Source organism: Helianthus annuus, chromosome 8 (assembly GCF_002127325.2).
Source record: "Helianthus annuus cultivar XRQ/B chromosome 8, HanXRQr2.0-SUNRISE, whole genome shotgun sequence".
In the NCBI taxonomy this organism is placed as follows: domain Eukaryota; kingdom Viridiplantae; phylum Streptophyta; class Magnoliopsida; order Asterales; family Asteraceae; genus Helianthus; species Helianthus annuus.
Window position 1 is genome coordinate 15,886,630 of NC_035440.2, and position 14,542 is coordinate 15,901,171.

A 14,542-nucleotide genomic window follows, 5' to 3' on the forward strand; every position below is an offset into this window, starting at 1 on the left:
GCCTCACCAACAGAAGGCACACACGAACGGAGGAGGTAAACTTCATGGTTTTACCCCACACCTCCCGATACGACGTACTTCCTGGACGAGAGTCTCAAGGCGATTTCAACATGATTACGTCCGTACCCCACTCTGCTATCGGTCTCCCAACCGAAACAGGGGTCGCCATAATCTATGCTCGCAGAGAAGTTATGTCCACGGACGAGCTGCGTCCAACCAAGATAGCAAGGCCTACCCCCAACACCTAACCAAAAAAATGGGTTCTTAACGCAAGACACCCAGAACAAACGGTCACATTGGGCCACGCCTTGTCTCACAACATCAGAGCGCGCCTGAAGCAGCTCCTCTTCAGGAACCAAGATATTTTCGCATGGACACACGCAGACATGACAGGGGTGCCACGCGAGGTTGCGCAACATTTCTTGAATACCTTGCCAGGTATCAAGCCAGTAATCCAAGGCCAACGCCACCTTGGATCCGCAAAAAACGAGGCGATGTACGAGCAGGTCAAAGAACTGATCTCCGCAGGCATCCTACGGGAAGTCAAGTACCAGACTTGGTTATCCAACCCAGTCATAGTAGAAAAACCAACCGGGGCTGGCGTATGTGCGTCAATTATTAAGATCTCAACAAAGCATGCCCCAATGATTGTTATGCGCTTCCAGAGATCGACGAGAAAGTCGATAACCTCGCCCCGTTCCGATGGAAGTGTTTCCTCGATTGTTAAAAAGGATATCACCAAGTACAGATGGCAATCGAGGACGAAGATAAAACTGCATTCCGCACACCTACCAGGAATTACTGTTATACAAAAATACCGTTTGGGTTGCGCAACGCGGGCGCAACCTATCAAAAATTGATGAATGACACTTTTGCTGATCAAATTAGCAAAAGTGTCGAGATCTACATAGACGACCTAGTCGTCATGAGCATGGAGGAGGATACCATGCTCAATGATATCGAAAGAACATTCTAAACTCTGCGAAGCGTCAATATGAAGCTCAATCCAGGGAAATGCTCGTTTGGAATGGAGGAAGGCAAGTTCCTTGGATTCATTGTCACCAAAGATGGATTCAAGGTGAACCCAGAAAAAGTTCAGGCGATCGAGCGCATCCCATCGCCTTCCACGATGAAAGAAATGCAACGACTAGCTGGCAGGCTGGCCGCACTTAACAGATTCTTAGCCAATCATGCAGCTAAATCTTATCCTTTCATCAAGAACCTGTAGAACTGCTTAAAGAAGGAACAATTCCAATGGACCGTAGAGGTTGAAAATGCTTTCCGGGAGATGAAAGAGTGTTTGATCCAACTCCCAACTCTCACCGCACCACGCAAGAAAGAACCACTTATTTTGTACTTATCTGCCGCAGACAATGAAGTAGGCGCGGTACCGATAGTGGAGCGAGAGAGAGTTCAAACACCCATCTATTATATCAGCAAAATGCTCAACGACCCAGAGACAAGATACTCCATCATGGAGAAGTTGGTACTTGCACTAGTGCACACATCAAGACGGTTACGGCGTTACTTTGCAAACCACGTCATCACTGTGTTAACCAACTACAGGATCGGGCCGATCCTGTCAAAACCCGACATCTCTGGGAGATTAGTGAAATGGCCATTGAACTGGGCGCGCATACGCTGATCTACAAGCCGCGCCCCGCTTTCAAAGGCCAAGTTCTAGTTGACTTCGTTCCCGAAGTACCGGCGAATCGCATCCAGGAATGCGAAGAAGAACAAAACCCTACACCACCACCATCCTCCTCAGAGACCTGGGCACTATATACCGATGGTGCATCCAACAAGGATGGGGCAGGTGCGGGTCTGCGACTCGTCAGCCCGATGGCCAAGAGCTCACCTATGCAATCCGCCTCGATTTCAAAAGCACAAATAACGAGGCAGAGTATGAGGCTCTACTGGCAAGGCTGCGTCTAGCAGTCAAACTCGGCGTCCAACATTTGGAAGCACACGTCGACTCACTATTAGTTGCTGGGCAAGTACGCGGGGACTATGTCGCAAAAGGGGATATCATGATCCTCTACCTCGAGCAAGCCCTGCAACTGAAATCAAAGTTCACGTCCTTCAATATTCGCCATATCAACATGAGTGAAAATAAACCCGCGGATGCTCTTTCAAAACTCGCATCCACTAGCTTCCAACATCTGGCAAAGGAGATACGCATTGAGATTTTGCAAAATCCCTTAGTACCCCTGCGCCAAGTCAACGTCATCCAGTACGGTACAACATCCTGGATGAAACCAATAATTGCATACTTGCAATCAGGTGTTACTCCCGAAAGTAAAGCAGAGGCACGCAACTTGAAGTATAAAGCGTGCAATTATGAGATGGGAGACAGTATTTTATACCGTAAGTCATACCTGGGGCCACTCCTACGATGCGTCAACCCCAAAATGCCACATACCTAATCAGAGAGATACACGAAAGGATATGTGGCATACACGCGGGCCCATGCATGGTGGTGGCCACAATTATGAATGCCGGGTACTACTGGCCCGACATGCACCTGGACGCGGTCAAAGTCTTGCGCAAGTGTTTCAATTGTCAGCAGCATGCTCCCAAAACCTTGCGCCCCAAAAACAACCTGATCCCGGTCACCACCGCATGGCCATTTCAAAAATGGGCAATCGATGTGGTGGGACCATTTCCAGACGCACCAGGTGCGGTGAAGTTTATCATAGTAGCTGTCGACTATTTCACGAAATGGGTAGAGGCAAAACCGCTCGCCTCCCCTACCGCTATGAGAATAAGGAAATTCGTTTGGGAACATATCATCTGCCGTTTCGGCCTACCGATATGCATCGTTACCTACAATGGCACCAATTTTGCTGCCGACGACTTTCAAAAATGGCTAAAGGAGCTAAACATTGAACACATATTCTCATCAGTGGCTCATCCGCAAGGAAATGGCCAAGTCGAGAGTATCAATAAAAGTTTAGTCGAAGGCATAAAGGCACGATTGGGAACAGCCAGACGCCGCTGGGTCGATGAACTCCCTAGTATCTTATGGGCCAACAGGACTAGCCTAAAGTCAAGCCACGGTGAGATACCCTTCAGCCTGGTCTATGGCTCAGAAGCAGTGATCCCCACTGAAGTAGGTCTCCCCTCACCCCGAATGTTGGCTATCAACAAGATAGAAAACATCGATAAACGCAGGCTTGACTTGAACCTCCTAGAAGAAAGGCGTGAAAACGCTGCCATCAACGAGGCCAAGTACAAGACCAAGCTTGAAAAGTACTACAATTCACGTGTTCGTGTTTGTACCGTCAACCCTGGAGACTATGTCCTTCGCGATAGCGAAGCGTCTAATGCGGAACGCCCAGGGAAACTTGCCCCCAAGTGGGAAGGAGCCTACCTCATCCAAGAGGTCCTGGGCAAAGGCGCATATAAACTACAAACATTAGACGGTGAACCTATCGCACGCACATGGAATGCACAGCAGCTTCGACGCTGTTACATGTAAGCCATGTTTTTACATTCCCCATGTAACCTATCGGGCCGCAGGCCATTTACAAATAAATAAATGAACGATTCAATGCAATATTGTTTATTACTTCTATTACAAATGCGTGTTCCACTTTGCAGTATTTGCAAAAACAGATTGGCAAAATCTTCACTCGCGATACCCATACAAAATGGTGACCACACAAACATTGTAATATGCCAGCAAAGGCGAAATATCAATTTCTATCTGGCTGGATACGCACATACGGGTGTTACAAAACCTTTACAATTCCTACACCCTTACGGGATCCTAGGGGAAATTGACTAATACTCAACCGCACTTTATAGCCAACAGAGTCATTCATATACTTGCATATCACTAGATATTCAAACGACAAATTTAAAGATAATGTTACGACTGGCCTTAAACATTGGCCTTCCCTAACATTAACTCACCAATTTTCAAACGCAGGAAGTAAAAACACTTGTGCAAATTGAATAAAAAGGGTAACCTTGTATTCCAAAAAATTTCTACATCTACGCGGTGCACAAGAAATTTACATAAGTTTTTCTACTATTTACATTGAAGAGGAAATCAAAAAGAAGGGCACGCAAGCCAACCTGATCTTCCTTTATACCGCTGGTACCCGCATCACCCTTGCCACTTCCAGCGATCTCTTCTTCTTTTTCCTCTTCCGGATCACCGTACAACAACTGCAAGCGGTCCACATAATCTTCCGCCTCCAAGCATTTATCAATGTCCTCAATAGCGGAAATGGACAGGTTGTTGTACGCCTCAACAGCTGCAGCAAGCCGCGCTTCAGTATCTACGCCTTGGAACCCGGAACGTTCATCAGTAAATTTGCTTTGATACAAAGGGTTCATATGACTACTGCATCGAGCGTAACCAACCTTGAAACCCGCCTCCCGCGCGCGCTCACTAAGCTCATTTACAGCAGCCGTATTATCGGACGCGTCAAGAATGGTTCCAACAATCTGCAAACACACAAGTAGCCAAGGTAAACAAAAGCAAAAGCTAAGGGCAGCAAAGGCACCGGCTACTTACATGCCCGATACCATGATCACGCATCCACTCGCGGTCTCCTTAAGCTTATCAAGAGAGGAAATCAGGCTATCCATAGCCTCAGCAGCCTCCCGTGCCCACACTTCAGCCTCAGCTGCGCGGGCAGTGACCTCCTCAATAATGGTCACCCGGTTCTGCACTTCAACCTATCAACAACAAAGATAGCACAAGTATACAAGGATCATCAATCATACTTGTCAAGCAAAGGACACAAATTCAAGAATAAACGCAACCCATACCTTGAGATCCTCAGCAACCTTGTTCAAATGGTTACGATCAGCATTTGCCTCTTCAAGAGCCTTGGCAGCGCGGGCCTCCGCCTCTTTGGCCTCTCTGGCAACCACCTCAGCTACGGCCTTCTCCTTCATCAAAGCAGCATTCGCTGCTTTGAGATTAGCGACCTCCTGACGAACACGGTAAAGTTTTTCATTTTCTCGAGCGCAAGCTTCCCTCCAACTTTTGCGCTCATCAGAAAGCAACTTAGCAAGAGTACGAACCTGTTTAAGGCCAGCTGTCGCGTCCTAAGCCTCAGTCTGCTTGTACTGCTCAAAGGCAGTTTTCTCTCTTTCAAGCTGCTCCGAACCATCCCGAGTAGCCTTAGCCATCGCCCCGGCCTCAGCCCGCAACCGAGCAGTTTCCTCCTCCTTGCGACTCAGAATCTTGTAGTCTTCCATAATGGCATTCGCTATTATGGAACTCCCAACAAGCATGGAGGAGAGTTGGTTTATCCGATTCTCGCGAGATAAACCAAGGGCCCGATGTACCTCAAACGGGGTGCCCAAACCACCCAAAATATCCCTACAGGCGGAGGGATCATTCGAAATATCATCCCCTTGCATAACGCTCCAAGGGGGACGATGGTAGTTCACACTCCGGTCTTCCGTATAAGTACGGTAATAAAACTTCAATTCAGACTCACCAGGCTGAATGGATGGTTCTTCAAAACCCGCACCCCCTGCGGCAGAACCAGAAGCCTTCTCGGTAGCAGGAGACTTTTGCTTTCCAGCATCATCAAACTTCAGATTTGATCCACGGTCCTCTTCCCAACATCCTCCGCTTGCACGGAGAGCTCCGTAACCACTTCAATAGAAGGGTTTCTTGTAAACTCTTTGTTAACCTCCGCATCCGCAGTCGCGTCACGCGCGGGAAGTGGGAGCGTTAAAAAAGGAGAAAGTCTCCTCAAGCGGTTCTACAAACAGGCAAAAAAGAACTATAAGTTAGAAGCTCAGAATGACAAACACTTGTAAAATTATGATCTACTTACCAATCACAAACGCAGGCTTCGACTGCGTGACAGCAGCTGTCCGATTCGTTCTTAAATTCTGACGTTTCCGCTCACCAGCACCAGCGGCCTTTTCTTCTATCTTCCGCTTCTTCTTCACATCAGCGGGTTTTGAACCCGCAGCGGATCCACCTGTAGCCGCACCACCACCTGGAACACCCAAACCCTCAAGGGTGTCAGACACTACCACGTAATCGCTGTATCTGCGGAAACTAGTACGATAGATACCTGCCACCTACGGCACCAACGGAGGAATAACAGCAGGCTCGTGTTTTTTCTTCTGGCGAAACCGCACGCCTTTCACTACCTTCTTTTCAGGAACACCCTTCGCTTCAGCGTCTCCCAAAGCCCAAAGATCACTTGCGTATAAATCATCAAACAAGCAAATCAGCAAGGCCAACTCCTTTACAAAGCACATAAGGAAATTATCCACTATACCTTTGCCTTGCGGCATTGGTGTCTCTATCGCCTCGCGATCAGGAATACGGAAGCCGTCACGAATGGTGAAGTTAAAACCTTCTTCACCATCCGCACACGCAAGCACCTCAACCTTGCCCTTGAAGCCCGGGTCAAATATTCTCCAAAGGGCATCATCCTCTGATAGCACATTCACAAAACTTCATTAACAAACATAAGGAAGCAAGAAACCGCACAGGAAGGAAGGTACTTACCACCATTTTTCTCCCGCACAACAGGCCTTGCCTTCCTATTCATCCTGGTCAGCATCATCCGCAGCACCTACAACTGCAAGTTGCTTAGTTTCTTCCACTCAATGAGCCGCAACCACGGGAACCATTCCACTGTATCAGCCCGGGGGACAGCAATCGTCTTCGCTATGATCGTCTCAGTCACGTTCCGAAAGGTCATTTTGGCAGCAACCGCAGCAGCCTTAACGTAGAAGAACCTTGTCTTCCACTTCGTAATCCCCTTAGGAGGGGTCATCAACTTGGGGCTACCATGTCGTTGACCGAAGGAGAAAAAACCAGTATGCACCGTCAACTGATAAAACCGCCAGAAATCTGCGATGGTAGGTTCCAAACTAAGAGCACGAAAAGTGTACTCAAAATTTCGAACCCGAATCATCCCAAAAGGGCCCAGTTGAGAAATGTGGATCTTGTACCCCTCTAAAACCTTGGCAACGAACACCGTCAAAGGCAGCCAGAGGTTGCAATCACCAAAAAAATCAACCCACATGGTGACGTAACCGGCCGGAGCGTCAGCACCAGTAACACCCTCTTGTGAATAAACAAACCATACTCTTGAGGCATCTGAATGTCGGTCATCAGACGATCGAACTGAGCTTTCGTCCATTTCAGCACTGGTAAGCCCCCACCGGGGGCTCCACCACCTTCCTCCTCCACAGCCGCCGCCGGCGACTGAGGGTCAGGGTTTTCACCCTCGGCAGTATGGGGTTTAAATGGTTCAGCCATCAAAATGTAGAAGACGAGAATAGAAGATGGGTCCAAGAACTTCGGAAAAACCTCACAGAAGAAGCAAAGAATTGATCGGAGAAGATGAAGGTTTTTTAACTTCTCTCACCGGATAATTTTTTGAAATTTCGAAACTTTTTATACTCATCGCAATAAATGCGGAACGGTAACCGAAATATCGTGGGTAAAAGGAACGAACCGTGTGGCGACACGTGTACAGCGACAGTTCCGCTGATGGTTACCATGCGCGAGTAGCCGCCCACGCGCCTGATAAAAGAGACTTTTACACACCTGCTACACTGCAGTTATTACCTCGGGCAGTGCAAATGTCCTTTCGTCTCAGCACATGCCAGCAAAACTCACCAACTTCTACCAACTCACACGTGCGTTCCGCCACGTATGCAACAAAAAAGCGACAACAGTATCAGAAATGAAGCGGCATGCGGTTTCTCTGGTATACCACACCATAACCCATACCGCATGTCGTTTTTTACATACCCCTCAAAAAAAGGCAAAAAATATATATCTCTATGTCATGTAAAGGGGTATAACTAATATCCTCATATACCCACGAGCACACGTGTAATATGCGGAGATGAAACACACGAGCCCGCATGGGTGTGTCAGATATTCAGAACCAGGGTTGTTCTTTGGACTGCGAAAACCGTTTCTCAGGATGAGGCCAACCGCAATCCCTTCAAGCTTCTTCAAGCTTCAAATCCCTCGTGTCCGGTTCACAACCATAGAGGGGACACAAACAGCTTCTCGTTAGGGAAAAGGATAAGTATGATGAGCGACCACACATCAGCAACCCTGACTCCTAATCCTTCAAGAGCTGCATCCAAGCATAAAACTCTTTTAAAGCGAGTCTTCTGTTAAAAACCGCAGACACTCATGAGTCACTGCGGCTACACATTAAGCTATGCGATTGGTAGCTATGGAAGAGCCACGACTAAGTCATCACGCAGGTGAACGAAGCTACTTCAAGGAAAACTGCTTCCCATTGAAGCGTGAAGGAAAGTGGCTCCATAATGAGTGCGGACGAGTTTCACCCAGATTCCCAATCATCTAAGGTGATCTCCTTGAGCAACAAGCCAAGGAACAGTGGTAACAAGTCTGCTTATGACTTTGTTTGCCCACCTATGAGCCGCATAGAATAAACAATGGTGGGCGCAACCCTGCCTATAACCATGTTTATTTGCCCATAGTACAGATTCACATTGTTCGACCAAACACGGCCAACAATGACGAAAGTACCCCACGTTGTTCGACCAAACATGGCCAACAATGTCACGGAACGAGTTAACCGCAAAAGACGTGCGGTTACTAGAGAGCTAAACTGAAGAACACAAACACCCCACAAAGTAGGGATCCGTGTTTCATGTCCAGTTGATAAACATAAAGCAAGAGCAAGGCACTTACAACATTGCATCAGCTACCGCAGAGGTTACAACTAGAGTTGTGGAGGCGGACATCTTCCGTCACCGTCTCAAAGGTTGGTTCGAACCCTGCTGACACCTTCAGTCACGATCTCAGAGATTGGTTTGACACACCAACATGTGGCACCCAACCCTGATGACATCAGAAAAAGGTAGACAATGCTACCGGATCAAAACCCTAAGCTGAGAAGTTCGTATCAGATGAAACTAGCTCACCGGTACGGAAGAGACGTCACACGACTCTACCAGATCCCCAGCTTGATTTACTTAAAGCAGGAGCCATCTACATGGCCTAGAATCTTCTCTAGACTACAAAGTACCTTCTAGACACCATAGTCCAGTGCTCCTCCCACATGCAACTTGCACGAGGCAGCAACACTAGACTGGGGGGACTTGAAGGGGTACGGTCCCAGATCTCGCGTCGGCATAACCGCGAGTGACCATATAACATCTGTAAAATGCGTTCCCGACATCCGACCCTTTTTGAAATTTGAATCCTAACCTTTTTGAACCACATAAATTTTAGCAAATAAATGAATAACCGTTCGCTAAAATTAATTCAATTATTGATTTAGTCATTATATTTTATTTTATTTAATTAATTTTGTGATTTAAAATTTAGTCATTTTCTTAAATTAATAGTGAAATTAGATTGGTTTGGTACAACTATAAATAAGTTATAACCAATATAATATAATTGTAATTTCATAACATAATATATATTAATCTAATAACAGTTGGATAGTTTAAAATAGATTTAATGTTTATTTTCCTTTTGATAAGCTATGACCAATAGAAATTAATAAACATGGATGTTGGTGCAAGAATTCATATCTTCTATGTCACGCGCAGCTCCTTTGAACAAATAGAAATTAATTCAAGTTTGCCGCCTAAAACAAAAGCAAGCTTCATTCCTTTTCTTTGCTGATTTTCGAGCAATTACGATCTTTTCGCGTTTCCTTTTTATACCTCAATTTACCATCACAGTTTTCTACTCCCTCACACCCACACCACATGAACGAAACCCTATCCCTCTCGACGATTCCGATCACCGGAGTCAGGGTTCCAGCCGATCTCCGGTGATGCTCCTCCGGCACCCGACACCAACCACAACCATTCTCCTTCACTATAACAACCTCCACTCTCGCTCGTCTCTCTCACTCTCTCCGTTAATCATATGGCAGACCACTACCGAGTGGTGGTGGTGGCACACGATGTACGGTGGCGGCCGCTTTTTCCGATGTTAAACAGCAACAACAACGTCGGGGACGCGTGACAGCGGAGGTGGTGGTGTACGATGGTCGTAAACCGTCGGAACTGATAACGGTGGTGGTGTTGTACGACGGATCACGGTGGTGGTCGGTCCGGTTCAGCCTGGTGCACTCGTTCCAGATGCGGATCAGATTCAAGTCAACACCCGAGGCCGCCGGAAAGCTTCTTCCCTTCATCTTCGGTATACCATCTTTCATCAACTCATTTCATTCTGATGTCCTCTTTCGTTTTCGTTTTTAAACAAGTAACTGTAATAGGAAATCTAATTATATTAAATGGTGAACTGGTCTCATCTCTGTTTACGTATAAAACAAATCAACATATCATTGAAAATCAAATTTAGCAATAAATTGTTTTAGAGATCTGAGAAAAATATCATCTGGGTAGAATGTGATTTGCTACAAGTCCTTATGAAACATGGTTTTTGGAGGGATGACCTGGTCTCCAAATATACAAAGTATAAAATATATTTATTGTTATGGATCTGATGGTTGGGTTTTATTTGACAACGAAGGTACTGACCATTTTGTCTTATCGTTGTGTGTTATAATTCCAAAACAATTTTTATTAAAATATAACTAAAAAGTCAATATCCACCCTACCTAAATGAAACCATTAACATTTTTTTTAACGTAAACTTTTTTTTTATTTAATAATATTAAAATGTATGTTACATTGAAAGATGACACTTTCTTTTATTTGATTATAATTTTTTTTAATTAGGACCATAAACTTAAATCTAAAAAGTTAACAAATTATTAATTTGTATAGAAAATACTAAACTTTAACCTACAATTATTAATTAGTTCGTTATGTGCCTGTTAAATATCTAGGATAACCATTCCTTCGTTCTCTTGGATTATTCTCCATCCTTACTCGTGCGTTATTACAAGAAATTGCAACGTAAGCAAGGTGAGTATACTCGATCCCTTTTCCCTTTTACCATTTTGGGATGCAACATGTATATTATACAAAATGACACTCAAACTATTTTTAATATACTCTATCCATGCTTAACATGAAACTATGTGTGGTACTTGTTATTCTCGTATGCTATGTAAACTACTTGGTCGATATATGCTCATTAACTTTGCTAGCCTCCCTTAACAATTATAGCGCTATAGGATTAACGCACCGCCCGTTAGACTTGGGGTATTGTTAAGTTAAACATGTTACCTCCCGCTACTCTATTGGGATTAGACTATTTTAACGCGTTGTATATTTGGGTTTGAACATATTGTACGCCATATTTGCATACTAGTACTCACATATTATGAATCATGTTGGATATGAGCACTTTTTATTCTATTTATGCTATGTAACAAAACTTGTATACTCGCATTTGCTTTTGCATTGAACTCTATTTTAATACATGTTGCAGGTTAATTGATGAAGTGATGTTACAAGATGAAACAAGATTTAGGGTGGACTAGATACACACCTAGATTAATCTATCTTTTGTTGTTATGTTACAATTTGAAACAATGTTGTTATTTTTATTTGAATCTGGTATGACAATTAGTCTTAAAATGAAATGTGAATTAAATTATTATTGTCACATAGTGTTATGAAGTCTCTTGCAATCTATTTCGTCTCACTCCGATGTTTCCGCCATCGGTTGGGGTGTGACAACCATTACCCTTATAAAAAACCCCTACCAGCAAGAACTTATATGTGTCTGTGCGGGCACGCGCGAACACAACAGTCGAATCAAATCTGTCAAGTGATGGAAGAAGACTTACCTTGTGTATGAAAATGGGTGTACATAGCGATGCGGCTGGCACCGCATCCTTCGAACATTTTCGTCACGACAAGGGATCTGGACAACAACAACAGTCACCACAAGTGGCGATGCGACATGGCACCGCATCCCGCATATGTCTTGGTCAGAACAGGAATGCGGGAACATCAGCAGTTACCGCAGATAGTGATGCGGCCCGGCACTGCATCCTGTCCATAAGGCAAGTGGGACTGACACCACAGAGCAAGTGGCACCAATGACAGCCGCCTGTCAGTCCATACGTAAGCAACAGACTGACACTGCAGTAGGACGTGGCTTCACCTCCACAACCGACAAGCCTGACACACCTGCATAAGGGCGGCATGTCGTCAGTCTGTCCCCTCAACCACCCTCCTTCACTCATCGGCTATAAATACCCATCCCAAACCAGGTTTGAGGTATTTCTTCACAACTGTCTCACTACTACTACTCTCACACTTTGCTTCACAAGGAAATTACTGATTCTCACGTCAGAGAGTGGTAACAAGGAGCACCCCCACCCCATCCTCCTTGTTACGAGTCACGGTTTGTTTCCTTGTGCAGGAGATCAACCAGCGGATGATCCAGCCAACGATCCTCGGAAAGAAGGGATTAACCCTACTTGACAAGACCAGTGAGTTAACCTCCCTTGGTTAACCATTGTTTCGTCATTCTTCCAATCGTGCCAGTTCCACACCCTCCCCCTTAGTACCTAAGTATCTATTAATTTTTATTGAAGTCTTCTAATTTTATCAGACTATTCTGTATTACTCTTGTCTCAACTAACTCTAACATGGAACTAAAGGCAGTGATCATTAAACCAAACATATCTAAACCATCTTATACGAATAACCGATACCTGAAACCATAAATTAATCTTCTTGCTTGGTTGTACATTTTCAATAAAAGAAATATTTTGTTTCGGTTGAAACCAAACTTCCTATGAGAACAACATTAGTGCGTATGATTGTACGAGACTAAAGCAAGTGCACAGAAAAGAGAGAGTGTGAGCTGGTGACTCTTACATACAGTATAGACTTAAATTCTGAAAGTGCACAAACCAGTTTTTGGGCCCAAATCAGTTTGGGTGGAGACGAAAATTTGAAAAGGATCGGTTTTGAAACCAGTTTTTAGGGGGAAAGGATCGGTTCGGTTTGAAAACGCTTTTATCCAACTCGCTTGGGTTTTGACGGTTTTCAATTGAGGGTTTTACAAACCGCCAGATTGGTTATGTTCTAAAATGGTTTAAAATCAATGTTTTAAAAACCGGTTTTTAGATCAAACCAGATTAGGCTAAAAAATGGTTCAACCGGTTGAATCAGGGTTGTACTGATTGCATATTAAAAGATGAGAAAAGTGCCCGGATAGTCCATGTGGTTTGCCCATTTTTCACCTTTAGTCCCTAACTTTCTAAAATTACAGCTATAGTTCCCAACTTTTCCAGTTTCGTTCCCAGATAGTCCTGGTGCGGATGGAGGTTATTTTTTGATGTTAAGTGGATGTGAAATTACAAAATTACCCTTGCTATTAAAAATCACAATAAAATGTTAAAAAAATCTAATTTATTATTTTAATAAAAAGTAGACCACACCTTTTTCCTATCCCTACCCCTCTCCCTTTTCTCTCTTCCTCTTTCATTGTCTGAAACATTCAAACCCTCCACACCTCCACCATAAAATCTCTGTTGTCACCTCCTCCATAAACCCCCGCCGCCACCCAGTTTTTGTAATTGAGCTTCCAATGAGCTCGAGTGTGTTCTAGAAAGAAATTATCGGCCAAATTGAGACTTCCAATGAGCTTGAGTGTGTTCCATAAGTCATATACATATACACTAATCAAATTTAAACATAGCGTAACCCCAATTTAGAAATAGAACTAACCAAATGTGTGGCAAGCTTGTTGAACACGATTAGCAGGCCAATGGAGATCAAAAGGAATCTCCAGTAACTTCACACCAAGTAGCCGATGCATTACACTCCCGTTTAGTGTTGAGAGCTTCCATTCAGTCCCTTTGGTCCATGTCTCCTCTTATGCTCCATTAACTACAGCAAAAGATACCATTTCACAATGTTACATGCTGGTTATGCGTAAATCGTTTTTCCCTACTATTATACTATTAAACTTGTATGCTCACCTTTACACTATGTGTATTGACCTATTTTAACGTATGTGACAGGTGTTTAAGATGCCAGGATTGCTGGATGTCATGGAATCAAGCTTAGGTGGTCTAGAAACAAACTAAATAATATTTGAGTTGTCGGAACAATTTTGTCTTTGTGAACACTATGTCTGTAATAACTGTGTTACTTTATATGTTATGGTATGGGACGTAACTTTAAATATTTGGTAATTATAGTTGTTATGGATTCTCTTGGACAATCTGTTTCGCTCAGTGCCTCACCCCGATGTTTCCGCCATTGGTTGGGGTGTGACAGATTGGTATCAGAGCCATAACTATAGGGAATCAGGTAAGACTCGACCTAGTCCGGGTCGATGTCTTAGAAACGACCTAGTCTATAGTCTAAGTACCAACAGACCGCCTTGTGTGAACCCAGCAGGGGTTCTGCACGAGCCTATTTATGCTATTCTCTCGACTCGCGAATATACTACTATCGAATTTTCCTAAGGTCAAACACTATCACTTAGCCTTTCCTAAGGCTAACGACACACACAATTTTCAAAAACAAACGAGTGATTGGATCGAGATTAGGTGTGAAAACCGCAAACTCTCGATTAGATCGTTTGTTCGACGTGCCTTTTTAATATAGACACGAGAATTCGTGTTGAATCAGGAGTGAAATCCATACTTCAACG